Genomic DNA, 15,085 nt, shown 5'->3' on the forward strand with positions numbered 1-15,085 from the left:
TAAAACGCAGGGAAATTCACTAATAGGCAAAAAACCTTGTGGTTTAAGAATGTACCTATAGCCCACAGATATTTCTATCAAACTTTAAAAAGCAGGGAAATTGGGCAGCTATAGTGAATGCACCAGGGGAGCAGGAGACCTGACCTCCTCTCTGAGATATTGGACTGCCCTACAAATTTGTCAAAATGCAAACACCATTTGGGTTGGTCTTTCACAGTCCAATCCACTTGCTGTGCAACTTGGAAGAATTTGGTAACATGTGCCTCTGAGCATATGATGAGTGGTGGCAATACCTGCCATCTCCAAAGATGGAGAATTGTATTTTTGTATGTTTGTTGGTGTTCTTACTTTGCTTCTTTCCTGTGTTACTAATGTTTCTACAGAAATTCTAAACTAGAAAATTTTATTTTCCTCATTATTCATCCTAGAAATCTGTCAAATTTATTTTTATTAATTTCAATGCCTTTTTATTGGTCAATGTCATATGATGGTGAAGATAGCCTTTTGTTTTTCAAATTGTTGGTTATGTTCTATTTTTATTTTGAGTGCATTAACAGTTGAATCTGAAACTGCAGTTTGATGTAAAATCAGACTGATACAATATGTTGCTACTTCAGCAATGACTCTGGCCTGCTATGTTTAAACCACTTCATTTAAGGCAAGGTGGGCACGGTCAAAAACATACAGCATACCTGGAATTTTGCTAGAATATATTTCACCTCCCACTGTTTTATCTTGTGCAAATTGAGACACTCCTGAGGTCCACTGGAGACTATTCTGCAGAAGTCAGTGCCATTATTCCACAATTATGTTTGGAGTTTTTTTAGTGTAAATTTATCAAAGGTGTTGCTGTACTTCACAAATTCACAGAAATAGAAACAAAAGGAAATTATTTCCAATAGGAAACTTCACTAAAATTGCAAAGTAAATCAGATATATTTAAAGTGACCATCTGAACTATATCAACTGTCTTAATAATGTTGTTTCCTCCCTGCTAAAACAAGATCATCACAGCACATGTCTTCTTTCTATTATGTGGGCTGATTGCAGGTGTTGCCACCACTCACCATATGCTCAGAGGCACATGTTACCAATTTTGCCTATTAGTGAATAATATTCTAAAGGAAAGGGGGATCCACTCTTGTAAGAACAAGCATGGAACACAAGATTAAATCAAAAGGAATAAACGAAAAAGAACTGTAGGATGAAAAGAAAAGATGGGCAAAGAGAGGAACTGGGCTGCACTTACGGGAAAGAAAGGGGGTCATTCCAATTTCTCCACCATAAATCTTGTAATAATGTTCCTATTCCACAGAGACAGAACATTCAAAAGAGCAAGTAGTATGTGAGACCAAGGCTATTTATTTCAACATCCCTCCTCCAACTCACTGGGACTGGAGAGTCTGGGTTCAATCACTCCCTCTGAATACAAGTATGACCTGTCATGCACAATGGAGCTCTCCCTCACCTTGCCCTGGCATTTTCTTTATAATGTAACTTAGAACCTTAGTTGCCCTTTTAACAGACAAGCTGTCTGCAGTAAAAAAAATTTTGACATATTAATCACAAAGGTGCTGTCCAAATCACCAAAGTCCCCACTTTGGTTCGGGGCACCTCATACAGATCCCATTTCACCTTTGACAAGTCAGAATCCCTCTGAAGCATTCTGCTTCTATTCATGTTTCATCCAATTCTGAGGAACATCTCTATTACCTTGGGATATAATAGGTATCATACAAGTATTTCAGTAAAACTCCTGCTATTAATCAGACTACTGTAGAACAAAAATAGATAGGAAAAGTTGTGAACTCTTAAACACTTTTACAGGAAAGTCCCACTGATGTCAGTGGAACTAATCTCTACTAAGGCTGCTATCCAATACACACTTATCTGGGGGTAAGTCCCATTGAACTCAGGGCAGCTTACTTCTGAGTAGACTTGTATTGGATTGCAGCCTAAGTGTGTTCAGCAGCATAGCATAGATGAATGCAGGTTATACCTTTCTGTCAATGTCCTCCCACCTTTAGGCTGCGGAGATGTAAATTAGGAATATGAGAGAGACTGAGAATGAATTAAGATATCTCCCTGCAATGTACAATTTTTTCTGCTGGCCAAATTGTTAATAGTTGCAGCCTTCAAACCACTCTCTCTGGAGAACTCTTTGTGGAAAAAAGTGGGACTACTCAACATAGTAATATAAAGACAAAAGGCTAAGGGTCATGTCTAGAAAGATTTACCAGCTAGCTGCAATGATTGCTGTGTGACTTGTGCTGACTCTGCTAGTCTGCATGGACTAGCAGCAATCAGCACAAGGATCAGCACAGATGGACCCATGAGGACTATGAGTGTCAGGTGAGCTGATTCAGTATGCTTGTCACTTTCAAATCTATCCATCCCAAAGCACTCTAAGATATTCTAAAATGTTAAATTTACATTCAAGGATATAAATGTACCATGCAAAATGTGACTTCTACTGCTTAAAGCTTGAAGGCTTCTTTAGGTTCAATCTTTTACCACCCAGTTCTATGCATGTTTACTAATATGTAGGTCTTCATGGATTCAACTGGACTTGCTCCTAAGTAAGCATGCCACCTGGCTCTTGTTTCCTTGTAAGTAAATCCACTGACTTCAGTTCAGTGGGGTTAACTCCCAAGTAAATGTGCTTAGAAAGATTGTATTCTTCATCTCTTAGCATTCCCCATTCTGTTCCAGACTGTAAATAACTGTACTCTGGTGCTCTATGCCTTCCTAGCCCTAGACACATATTCTCCTCCATTGTCAGATCATATGATCTGTGGCTTTTTGCCAAATTTGTTGGACACAATTCTGACATAGTCCTTCAATTTTTGAAGTACTTAACTTTTCTCTTTTAGCAGGTACTTTGTAGTATACCTCGAGTAGTCCTCTATAAAGGTCAGCATGTATAAATTTCCACCCTGAGATGGCACCTTCATTGGCCCACAAAGATCTGTGTGAATTAATTCTAGAGGCTTTTTAGTTTTCCACTCACTTTTCTTAGGAAATTTTGGTTTCACACTCTTTGTCTTTATACAGCACTCACATGTTTCTGTACATTTGTATTGTCCCATTTTAATGCCTCTAGGCAAATTCTCTTTCTCTAGAGCAGTTACTCCGGCTAAGCTGGCATGTCCCATTCTTCTACACCAAATATGCAAACATTCAGAATTACAGGTCTCCTTGACCATATTTGCATGCATAGCTTCCAGGTATTCTGTAAAAGTCCATTTTTCAATTTTGCAGCACAACATATTTCTCCTTCATCTAGAACATGGCAAAATTCTCCACTCATATAAAGTTCACCCCCCCCCATTCCATTATTCTAGTAGCACTTATTAAGTTGTCTTTAAAATCTGGAACATATAGGCAGTTTTTAAGTTCAAGCTGTCTTTTATCTTCTGGCGTTTTGCAAAGCAGTTGGATCGTGCCTATTCCTTGAGAAAGGAACATATCTCCAGAAGCGGTTGACATCCCCTACATATAGTTTTTTAAATACTGAAACAAATGTTTACCTTTTATTAGGTGGGCTGTACGCCCTGAATCACTTAAAAATCTGTTTTTATAATCATCTTTCCTTTCATCAGATACATGGTAGCCAGAAGCCTTTGTTTTTTGCCTTTTCAGTCTGTCTTTGTTTAAAGTCAGGCTTTGCTCCTGTCTAACACCTACATAGGAAGTGGACTGTGAAAGACCAACCCAAATGGTGTTTGCATTTTGACAAATTTGTAGGGCAGTCCCGTCTCAGAGAGGAGGTCACGTCTTGTGCTCCCCTGGTACATTCACTATAGCTGCCCAATTTCCCTGCCTTTTAAAATTTGATAGAAAGATCTGTGGGCTATAGTTACTTTCTTAAAAAAAATTGCGCATTCGGCTTAGTTGTAGGAGCTTGTGTTTGGAGCTCCTGCCGCTCATCATTTTTTAACATCATTTTAACATCATTTTAACATCTTTTGGACATAAATATTCTATGCCTGTGCCTGTGCCTGTTCAGGAGTGTGAGGAAGTTGCTTGGGACTGTATTTGGTATTATTCATCTTACCTTACCCCGAGAATTTGCCTTGAGAACAGTGGCACAGTGGAGCAGTGGCTGGATAGTGGTCGCGGTGGGCTCTGAAGGGAATGGAAAATCGAGGCCGGGGATGAGTGAGGCTTTTACCTTTGTCGGCTGGTGTGTGCTGCGCTGCGTGCCTCTTGCGGCTTGCATGATCTTCTGGGCTGCTGCCGTTGCGTGCTGCCTGCTGGGGTGACCTGGGTCGTCCCCGTTGCCTGTGTCGCTGTGTTTCGTTGCGGCTTTGGGTGTTGCCGCCGCAGCGTTCCCGTCCGCCGTCACCGTCGCTGTCGCTGTGTCCTGGTTGCTGCTTCCTTCGTCGCGGTTGCTGTGCCCTCTTTGTTGCTGCTGCCGGGCTTTGCTCTTCTCCCTGTGGTTGGTTTCCCTTGTCGCTTGTCGGGGGGCGGTGGCTGGTCGCTGCCAGGCTGCGGGTCCCGTTCGCTGCGTTTTGCCATGGGCGTGGCTGTGTCTGATGCTGCTGGTGCTGTCGCCGCGTCTCTCGCTGTCGTTTGGGATTTTCATCTTATCACTGCGGGGTGCCTTTGGCCTTGGCAGCTTGCACCTCTTTGCCATCGCCGTCATCTGAACTTCGTTTGAATTTTCGTCTTGACGTTTGAGGATGGTGCCTGCGACGAGGAGAGGACCAGGACTGTCGTCCATGTGCGGAGTGCGAGATTATGTTTGATGTGTGAATTTTAACTGGATGTTTGGTGTTTGCTGAATGCATGTTGTGTATGAGTGTGTATACGGCCCCTTTAAGAACGATCAGTGTTGTTAACCTAGGTGCGACTCTGAGACTGCAACATTTTAACTCATTGCTGCCACCTGGATGTAATACATATGCTGAATGTGTATTATTTTTTTTGTTTGTTTGTTTGTTTTTGTGAATGATTGAGCTGTTAGTGTTTGTGTCTTTAGTTGGAATGTGTTGGAACGATTTAATATTATTTGAGTGTATTTTGTGTATGTTTACTGTATTTGTATTATTGATCAAGTGTGTGTGTGTGTGTGTGTGTGTGTTTTATTATTCGTGTGAATGTGACTCGGTGTCTGTGTATTGGTGCTTTTATCTGTTTTAATATGTGCCTGGGAGAATGTATTATACACCAACCGGGGAGACCTTCGGGGGCCCCAATTAGCGTAGTGACGGGTAATGGGAGGTATGGTGTTGTGAGGAGGACTTGCCAGGTAAGGAGAACCCGTCCCAGACAAGTAGTGTCTGTGACCCCTTCCGGTTCTCCTCATATCCCCAGGACTGCTGGTTGTCCTATCAGTCAGCCTTCGGATCTCCATATGCTGTTGTTGAACGCCAGGTCGGTCCAGCATAAGATCTCCCTTGTTCATGATTTAATTGTGGGCGAGGCGGCTGACCTGGCGTGCATAACCGAGACCTGGGTGGGTGATACAGGAGGAGTTGCTCTTTCCCAGCTTTGCCCACCTGGGTATACGGTTCAGCATCATGGTAGAGCCGAAGGTCAGGGAGGCGGGGTCGCTGTAGTCTATAGGAGCTCTTTCTCACTCACCGAGCACCCTGTACAGGTGACGACTGGATTGGAGTGTCTCCATCTTGCGCTGGGCCAGAGAGACAGGCTGGGAATTTTGTTGGTGTACCGCCTGCCCTGCTGCCCAACAAATTCCCTAACTGAGCTGACAGAGGTAGTCTCGGAGGTATTGTTGCAGTCCCCTAGACTGCTGGTACTGGGGGACTTCAACGTCCATGCCAAGACTGCTTTATCTGGGGCGGCTCAGGACTTCATGGCGTCCATGACAACCATGGGGCTGTCTCAGTTTGTTACTGGCCCGACGCATGTGTCGGGACATACCCTTGACTTGATCTTCGCCACTGGACAGGGACATGGTGATCTGGAGGTTGGGGTTTTTTCATCTACCCCATTGTCATGGACAGATCACCGCTTGCTGAGGTTTAGGCTCACGGCGACCCTTTCCCTCTGCAAGGGCGGGGGACCTATTAAATTGGTCCGCCCCCGGAGATTAATGGATCCTGAGGGTTTCCAAAGGGCTCTGGGGGATTTTCCGACTGAGAAGACTGGCGCTCCTGTTGAAGCTCTGGTTGAACTGTGGAATACGGAGATGACCCGGGCGGTTGACACGATCGCTCCCATGCGCCCCCTCCTATGTAGAGCTCATGCAGCCCCATGGTATACCCCGGAGCTGAGAGTGATGAAGCAAGAGAGGAGGAGGCTTGAGTGCAGATGGAGGCAGACTCCCAACGAATGCAATTATGCCTTGGTAAGTGCCTGCTCTAAGCAATATACAGCAGCGGTGAGGGCAGCAAAAAAGAGATATTTTGCTGCCAGTATTAAGGCATCACTCTCCCGCCCAGCGGAGCTTTTTAAAACTGTATGAGGGCTTTTACATCTTGGCCCTCAGGATACTATAGATTCATCTGTAGCCCGCTGTGATGAGTTCGCTGGACACTTCCAGGACAAGATCGCTAGCATTCGTCGGGACTTAGACTCCAATATTATAGCAGCTGGATTCAATGAAGCATCCAGAACACGGTCTTGTCCTCATTTATTGGATGAGTTTCAGTCTGTGCAGCTTGAGGATGTTGACAAGATCCTTGGACTGGTGCGGGCGACCACGTCGGTGCTGGATCCTTGCCCCTCTTGGCTGGTGAAAGCTGGTAGGACCGGAACCGCCGACTGGGCCAAGGAGGTAATCAATGCCTCTTTGCGAGAGGGAGTGGTCCCTGACTGCCTAAAAACGGCGGTAGTGAGACCACTCCTGAAGAAACCCTCCTTGGACCCAGATAACTTGAACAACTATAGACCTGTGGCAAATGTTCCGTTCCTGAGCAAGGTTCTGGAGCGGGTGGTGGCCGGCCAGCTCCAGGGGCTCTTGGATGACACTGATTATCTCAATCCATTTCAATTCAGTTTTAGGCCTGGGTTTGGTACCGAAACAGCCTTGGTCGCCCTGTATGATGACCTTTGTCGGGAGAGGGACAGGGGGAGTGTGACCCTGTTGATTCTCCTTGATCTCTCAGCTGCTTTTGATACCATCGACCATGGTATCCTTCTGGGAAGACTCATGGAGTTGGGAGTTGGGGGTACTGCTTGGCAGTGGCTCCGCTCCTACTTGGTGGGTCGCCACCAGAAGGTAGTGCTTGGGGAACATTGCTCGATACCCTGGACTCTCCATTGTGGAGTCCCGCAGGGATCGGTTCTGTCCCCCATGCTTTTCAACATCTACATGAAGCCGCTGGGCGCAGTCATCAGGAGTTTTGGAGTGCGTTGTCACCAGTATGCTGATGACACGCAACTCTATTTCTCCTTTTCATCTTCTTCAGGTGAGGCTGTTAACGTACTAAACCGTTGCCTGGCCGCGATAATGGATTGGATGGGAGCTAACAGACTGAAGCTTAATCCAGACAAGACCGAGACGCTGTTAGTGAGTGCCTTCTCTGCCCAGATGGTGGATGTTCACCCTGTTCTGGATGGGGTTACACTCCCCTTGAAAGAACAGGTTCATAGCTTGGGAGTTCTTATCGACTCTTCCTTGTCTCTTGAAGCTCAGGTGGCCTCAGTGGCAAGGAATGCTTTCTACCATCTCCGATTGGTAGCCCAGCTACGTCCCTATCTGGACAGTGACGACCTCGCCTCAGTCGTTCATGCTCTGGTAACTTCTAGATTGGACTACTGCAATGCGCTCTACGTTGGGCTGCCCTTGAAGACAGTTCGGAAACTACAGTTAGTCCAGAATGCAGCGGCCAGATTGTTGATGCGGACAAGAAGGTCCGCTCATATTACACCTGTTCTGGCTCGTCTGCGCTGGCTTCCTATTTGTTTCCGGGCTAAATTCAAAGTGCTGGTTTTGACCTATAAAGCCTTACACGGCATGGGACCGCAATACCTGGTGGAGCGCCTCTCCCAATATGAAACTACCCGTACACTGCGCTCAACATCTAAGGCCCTACTCTGAGTACCATCCCATCGAGAAGCTCAGAGGGTGGTGACTAGAAATAGGGCCTTTTCGGTTGTGGCTCCCGAACTATGGAATGGTCTCCCCGATGAGGTGCGCCTGGTGCCGACGCTGCTATCTTTTCGGCGCCAGGTGAAAACCTTTTTATATTCCCAGGCATTTTAATGCGTTTTATTATATGTATTGTTGTATTTTGCTGCTGTTTGATTATTTTTGTTTACCTTTGTTGGCTTGATTTTATTGTATTATTGTATTTATACATTCCTGACTGTTTTATTTTATGTACACCACCCAGAGAGCCCTTGGTCTTAGGGCAGTATATAAATTAAATAAAATAAATAAATAAATAAATTAAACCACAAGGTTTTTTGCCTATTAGTGAATAATCATTCAGAATGTGCCCAGCTCTAATCACATTTCACCATGTTACCACTCACTGAATGAAATAAAGCCAAAACTTTGTCCAGCTTGTTTTGTTTGGCCCAGTAGATTAATGTAAATGGAGAGGAGAATTTTGCAGTTAGTTCACCTGTCTAGCTCATTTTTAGTCGAGTAGAATATATTCTTAAATGGTGAGAAGAATTTTGAGCCTATGTCAGTGACTGCTGCTACCTAGCCTTAATGCTACATATGTTGGTCTTATATGAGTGAACAATTGCAGCAACTATTTTGAGTTCAGTAGAGACAAAAAACAGAGTCATTTTCAAGGGATCCCTGCTCCTTTAACACATTTTAAGGCCCTATTTGTTTAGGGGCTTATGGCATGGTATGACACTTTGATCCCTCCTGGTTAACATCTGAAATGATTAGTGGAACATGTGGATACAGTAGGGCCCCGCTTATATGGCGGGTTAGGGACCAGGCCCCTGTCATAAAGCGGAAATCACTGTAAAGTGGAACCCATTGACTATAATGGGCCACACTGCGCGAAAATGACGCGAAAATGTCGCAAAATGCCGTAAAATTGCAAGATCGGCTTTAAAATGGGGAATTTCCCCTAATTGAGAGCCGCCGCATCAGCGGAACACTGCAAAATGGAACACCGGTAAGCAGGGCCCTACTGTAATTTTAAAAGGAGATGTTTTGAAAACATAATCTGTGAGATGTATCTTGTTTTTTGTTGCAGCTTTCAGGTTCCAACACCTGGTATAGCACAGTGGGGATGAGAGTCTGGCTGGGAGTCCAGAGTCTGTGAGTTATTATTTATTTTATTATTTATTTAATTTGTATCCCGCCCTTCCTCCCAGCAGGAGCCCAGGGCGGCAAACAAGGCACTAAAAACACTTTAAAACATCATAAAAACAAATCTTAAAATACATTAAGACAAAACAGCGTTAAAAACATTTTAAAAACTTTTAAAAGGGTTAAAAACATTATTAAAAAACATATTAAGCAATTCTGACACAGACACAGACTGAGATAGCTCTCAACTTAAAAGGCTTGTTGAAAAAGAAAAGTCTTCAAAAGGCGCCAAAAAGATAGCAGAAATGGCACCTGACTAATATTCAAAGGGAGGGAATTCCACAGAGTTCAAATCCCTGCTCATGTCTCCTGGGTGTCAAGGGCCAGCTAAAGATCACCCCCACAGGGAGTGGCTCAGGGGTTACGTGCCCTGCCACCTGTGCAGTCATGGGCAAGCTGCATAGTCCCAAGGAGCCCAGTTGCCCCCCAGCTGACAGTTGCGGACAAGGAAGGGGCTGGCTTGTGCAGCTGTGGCAAGCTAAGCAGGCCCTAGCCAGCTGGGGAGGATTAGCCTCAGAGGGAGGCAATGGTAAACCCCCTCTGAATACTGCTTACCGTGAAATCCCTATTCATAGGGTCGCCATAAGTTGGGATCGACTTGAAGGCAGTCCATTTCCAAATAAGTGAGCCATTTTTTCTGTTAATACAATCAGTATTTTTCAGTAGAAACACACTAGCATTACTCTAGTCCTGGTAATTAATAGGTATTTTCTTTATAGAAATAGACCTATTTGCAACTTCTAAGGTCTGCTAACATGATGATTGTCTGATGTTAAACGCCTGTTTTATACTTTTAAAAAAGAATTTTAACTTGTCTCTTAAGCCTGCACTGCTAGCCCTATATTCAACTCTTAATTTATTTAAAAACCCAGTATTCCACTCTGTGGCTAAGACCCAGGGCAAGCTACAACAATAAATACATAAAACAATGAGCATTAAAAGATAAATAAATTATCAACAGTGCAATAATATATAGTCGGTCAGTTGCTGAGATCTAGGTGTTCCTCTGCCTGACAGAAAGATAGGTCTTCAGCTGTCACATAAAGCTGAATGGTGTTAGCTCCAGCAAACTTCCAGGGGAAGTTTGTTTCACAATCAGAGTGCTATTACTGAGAAGGCCCTCTGGCGAGTCATAAACTGTGTTTCCTTGAAAGCTAGAACTACAATCAGGGCCTCCACAGTGATCGTTCTGTAAGGGGGGGGGGACTGTCAAAGCTTATGCATACTTTTCTTGTTCTGAAAAGCTGGTATTGTTAGATGTTAATCACAATTCATACTACTAGGGCTTCTGAAATAAGCGATCCAGACCGTCTTTCCCCCATAGCAGTTTTATTTCTCCTTACCAAGTCTCACGATGTTAAATAATGTACCTGTAAAAAGCAGGAACAGAAAATGTTTTAGGCTGGAAAAACGGCTCCAAACAGAAAAGATGATCCGGATAAAATTGCTTTCACCCTTACACATAGGAATTGGCTGGCTCCTGGCACATTGTGAGTATTTATGTTGTGCATGTGCAAACATTTAGTTGGGAGGGCCATGGAGTGCTGAGGCCTGCTATTGGATCTATTCACCTTTGTGCCTATAGTGTCCAGTCTTGAGTTCTGCTGCTTTAAACCCCAATCGTATGCATATTATCTCAAAAGTGATTATGAGTTCAGTAGGACCTACTTCTCAGCAAGTATGCTTAGGGGCTCCTCCATATGACCTGTTTAGTCAGCATTCATCCTGATTTGCTTGCACAAACCTTATGTAGTGGATAGACTATGTCTGGTCTTTATTGAGCATTTGTACTGAATTATTTATGGCGTGGTTATATGACAATGAACATCCTGAATTGCTTGTGGGGTATTTACATGTCTTTCCATTAATCCTTTGTTCATCCCACATTTTCCAGTGCATTTCTGTAACTTTCCTAATGGTAAAAAATTCATTTTTTAAAAAGTGGATTTGTTGTACTAGAGTGACAGAGCACTTTAATCCATATTAATTGTGCAAATCTAAATTTCCAGGATGTGCTGAAATCTCTCTCACAAAATATTGACAGACTGGAGTAGGATGGAATCAATTGGCCGGTGCCGGTTCGAAAACATTCCGTCAACCTAATAGGCTGGTATTGATTCTAGTTTGTTCTTTGTCTGCTAGCCGATCCTTTTAGCAATCTGTTTTTCCCCTTGCAAAAAATATTGAAATTGTTGCATGCACCCCAATCTCCAAGCAGTAGGGTTGCCAGGTCAGAAGCATCCCAAAACCTGAGATTTCAGGGGTGGGCCCTAGTGAGGTCATGGGGTGGGGCCTAGTGACATCACAGGGGCGGGTCTGAGTGACATCACAGGGGCAGGCCCGAGTGATGTCATTAAGCATGATACATTAAGCATCAATCACAGTTGCTTGGAACATACAATTAAAAAAATTATCTGATTGGAAATTAAGATAGAAATCTTAGCTAAAAGATGGAGCCTGGGTAGGGTACATTTAATCTAGCCTACCTCCTTTTGGCAAGAAGGGTTTAAGTGTCTTCAGGCCAGGCCAGTCACCAGAAGGCCATTGTAGGAAGAAAGGAGCCTAGTGTTGTGGAGATGTTAGATGGGAGCATTCGGGAATAAAGATGGATGCCCCTGAAGGCTGCAATTCTAAACACACATACTAAGGGACTAAGTCCCATAGAACTCAACAGGATTTACTTCTGAGTAGGTATAGTTTGGATTGTGCTGTTGGTAAACACTGACTAGGGATCCTCTGCAAAGATATCCATATCCAAGCAGGGTTGGCAACCCCCTGCCTCGAATGCCCTGCCCTTATCTTTTAATGTGGCTGCTCCAAATTTTTTTTACACATTTGACCCTTCACTTCAGAAAGAGGTTTGAGAAATGAGTAAGAGTAAGAAGATTCTCTACCCTTTCTGTCTACCTTGTGGGCTGCAATAAACTCACTTTGACAGCCAACCCAGTTCCAGTGAGTAATAATTGACAGACAGACAACACACATGGTTTAGTCTAACTTTACAGGCAGCAGCTTGGGAACAACAATTGCAGCCACACTTCCAAATATGTGAATTCTCTTTTACCATAATTGGTCAAGAAACAAACTGCCATGCAACCAACAAGGTGCATCATCAATGGGTTTTAGGGGGTTGAGCTGAGCGCATGGAACCACTGCTGTTGCTTCTATGGATGTAAGTTAAAGATATATGAAATGCAAACAGAAAATGAAAAACAAAAGACAGTGATGCTTTCCTAAATGCAATACCATACCAACTGCAACAAGGTTTCAGAGCAGAGGTATCATGTGCTGATAGGATCTCACTCATGTCAGAAATCGTGCTGCAGCATTCTTCATTAACTGACAGGTTGCCAGGATTTTTTTAGTTTTGGTTTTTCGGTTATGAATCCTGACTGGTTGTGGGATGCTGAGTTGTCTGCCTTACTCATAGGAATCTTGTTGGTTTGTATGGTATTGCATTGAAATCTGCATTGGTTTCTGATTTGCTACCAGGCCAAGTTCAAAGTGTGCTTTCCATGTTATGGGTGCCACATAGTACTTGTTCTGCTCTTGTAAGAAATCAATCCTGTAACGTGGCAGCACCTACACTTTGGAACTCCTTGCCTATTGACATTGGGCTGACGCCTCTTTTCAGCACCTGGTAAGATCATTTTTGTTTAGGCAAGCCTATCCAGGCATGTAGAAGCTATTGTGTTTTTAAATCTGTTTTTAACTCATTGTTGGTTTTATTATTTTGAATGGTTTGAATGTTGGTTTTATTAGCAGCCAGAATATTTTGGTTTTTTTACAAGGGTCCCAAGCCAGGCACCAGTGGTGGGGTGGCTCCCTCCCCCACCCAAGTCAGCTATTAAGCCACCAGATATGTAGTTATTTCAACAAAGGAAAAGGAAGAAAATAAGGGTGTCAACAGTAAAGAAAAACCTACATAAATATGGAGACAATCAAGTTAAAATCAAACAGAAAGCTTTTGTGGAACCATATTTTAAAAGTGATGAAGGGCACATCAGAATACGTTTGCAAAAATTATCTTTTATGCAATCAGGCTTCTATAAAAAAAGACTCAGTTTTTTCTATTCAATTGGGAGACCATAGTTTGAAAAAAAATGAAAGATTGATAATGAATGTAAATTGGGTGTGAAAATACAGAGCAGAGACGAGGTCAGGTCTCCTGCTTCCCTAGTGCATTCACTATAGCTGCCCAATTTCCCTGCTTTTTAAAGTTTGATAAAAATATCTGTGGGCTATAGGTACGTTCTTAAACCACAATGTTTATTGCCTATTACTGAATTTCTCTGCTTTTTAATCCGGGAGGTAAGAAATAGGATCCTGTGCAAATTTGCTGAGAATGGATTGCTCATTTGCATGCTTATTGAGTTCAGTGGGATTTACTGCCCTGCAATCATGCTTAGGATAGGTGAAACTGATCACAGGGGATGGGGAGAGGAGGAGGAGGAGGGAGGGGAGGAAAGGCAGAGGGGAGGAGGGGGATGGGAGCAGGCAGCAGGGGGAGTGGAGGAGAAGGACAGGTTTGATCATTTGCATGTTTATTGAGTTCAGTGGAATTTACTCCTGTGCAATCATGCTTCGGATAGGTAAAACTGACCGGGGGGGAGAGAGGGAGGGCTGGAGTGGGCAGGGGAGGAGGAAGAAGGAAGAGGGGGGAGGAGGGAGGGGATGGAGGGGGAAAGCAGGTCTGATCATTTGCATGCTTATTGAGTTCAATGGGACTTATTCCTATGCATTCATGGTTAGGATAGGTAAAACTGACCATGGGGGAGGAAGAGGGGGAAGGGGAAGGGGAAGGTGGGGATTGGAGGGGGAAAGAGGGAGGAGATAAGAGGGAGGAGAAGAGAGGGTGGGTTTGATCATTTGCATACTTTTTGAGTTCAATGGGATTTATTTCTGTGCAATCATGTTTGAAAATGGAAATGGAATGCCTTCAAGTCAATCCTAACTTATGTTGACCCTATGAATAGGGTTTTCATGGTAAGCAGTATTCAGAGGTGGTTTACCATTGCCTTCCTCTGAGGCTGAGAGGCCCAAGGTCATCCAGTGAGCTTCATGGCTGTATGGGGATTTGAAACCTGATCTCAGAGGTAGTAGTCCAACACTGACCTGGTGGAGGGGCAAGGAGGGTAGGAGGAGGGGGAGGGGAGGAGATTGGGTGGGTGGGCACTGAACAGAGGGGAAGCCCCTTTCCTTTCCAAAAGGAAAACACTGTGAACATTATCATTGCTTTTCAGCATTTCCCCTATCTTTTTATCCTACAGCAGGCACATGTAGCCTTCCACCCAAATTTCATCCAAAGCTGTCCCTGGGCACATGCACACCAGGCCTTTCTTTCACTTTGGACAGTCATGGCTTCTCTCAAAAAATCCTGAGAAGTGTAGTTAGTGAAGGGTGCTGACAATTGCTAGGAGTCACCCTGTTCCCCTCATAATCTGGCCACTGAAGCTCTGTCAGTGGAATAGGAGTCTCCTCTCAGCACCCTTCACAAACTACTCTTCCCAGGATTCTCTGGGGGAAGCCAGGACTGTCTCATGTGAAATAAAGGTCTGGTGTGGGTGTGGCCCCCTGATTAGCCAAGCCAAGCAGCTGTCTGGCTTTTAGAACACTGAAAGTTGGTTCTTACTGAGCATGCCCGACACTATCATTGAGTTCAAACCAAAATTTCTTAAATTAATTAAAAATCAGCCAGGCATTTTTTTAACTTTTAAACTGCAGACGATGAAGGTCAGAGTATGGGGCAAGGTCAGTAATAGGATTCAACATACTCTGTGAACATGGCTGATTTTTAATGAATTTCAACAGATTATGAGAACTCTGTCAGAA

General features: G+C 43.9%; 1 protein-coding gene across 3 annotated transcripts in view; it reads right to left on the reverse strand.

Annotated features, from left to right (window-relative positions):
- NAV3 (neuron navigator 3) overlaps positions 1–15,085 on the reverse strand; it is a 1,044,290-nt gene that overhangs the window by 922,119 nt on the left and 107,086 nt on the right. The window lies entirely within an intron of this gene.

Source organism: Rhineura floridana, chromosome 8 (assembly GCF_030035675.1).
Source record: "Rhineura floridana isolate rRhiFlo1 chromosome 8, rRhiFlo1.hap2, whole genome shotgun sequence".
NCBI classification, from domain to species: domain Eukaryota; kingdom Metazoa; phylum Chordata; class Lepidosauria; order Squamata; family Rhineuridae; genus Rhineura; species Rhineura floridana.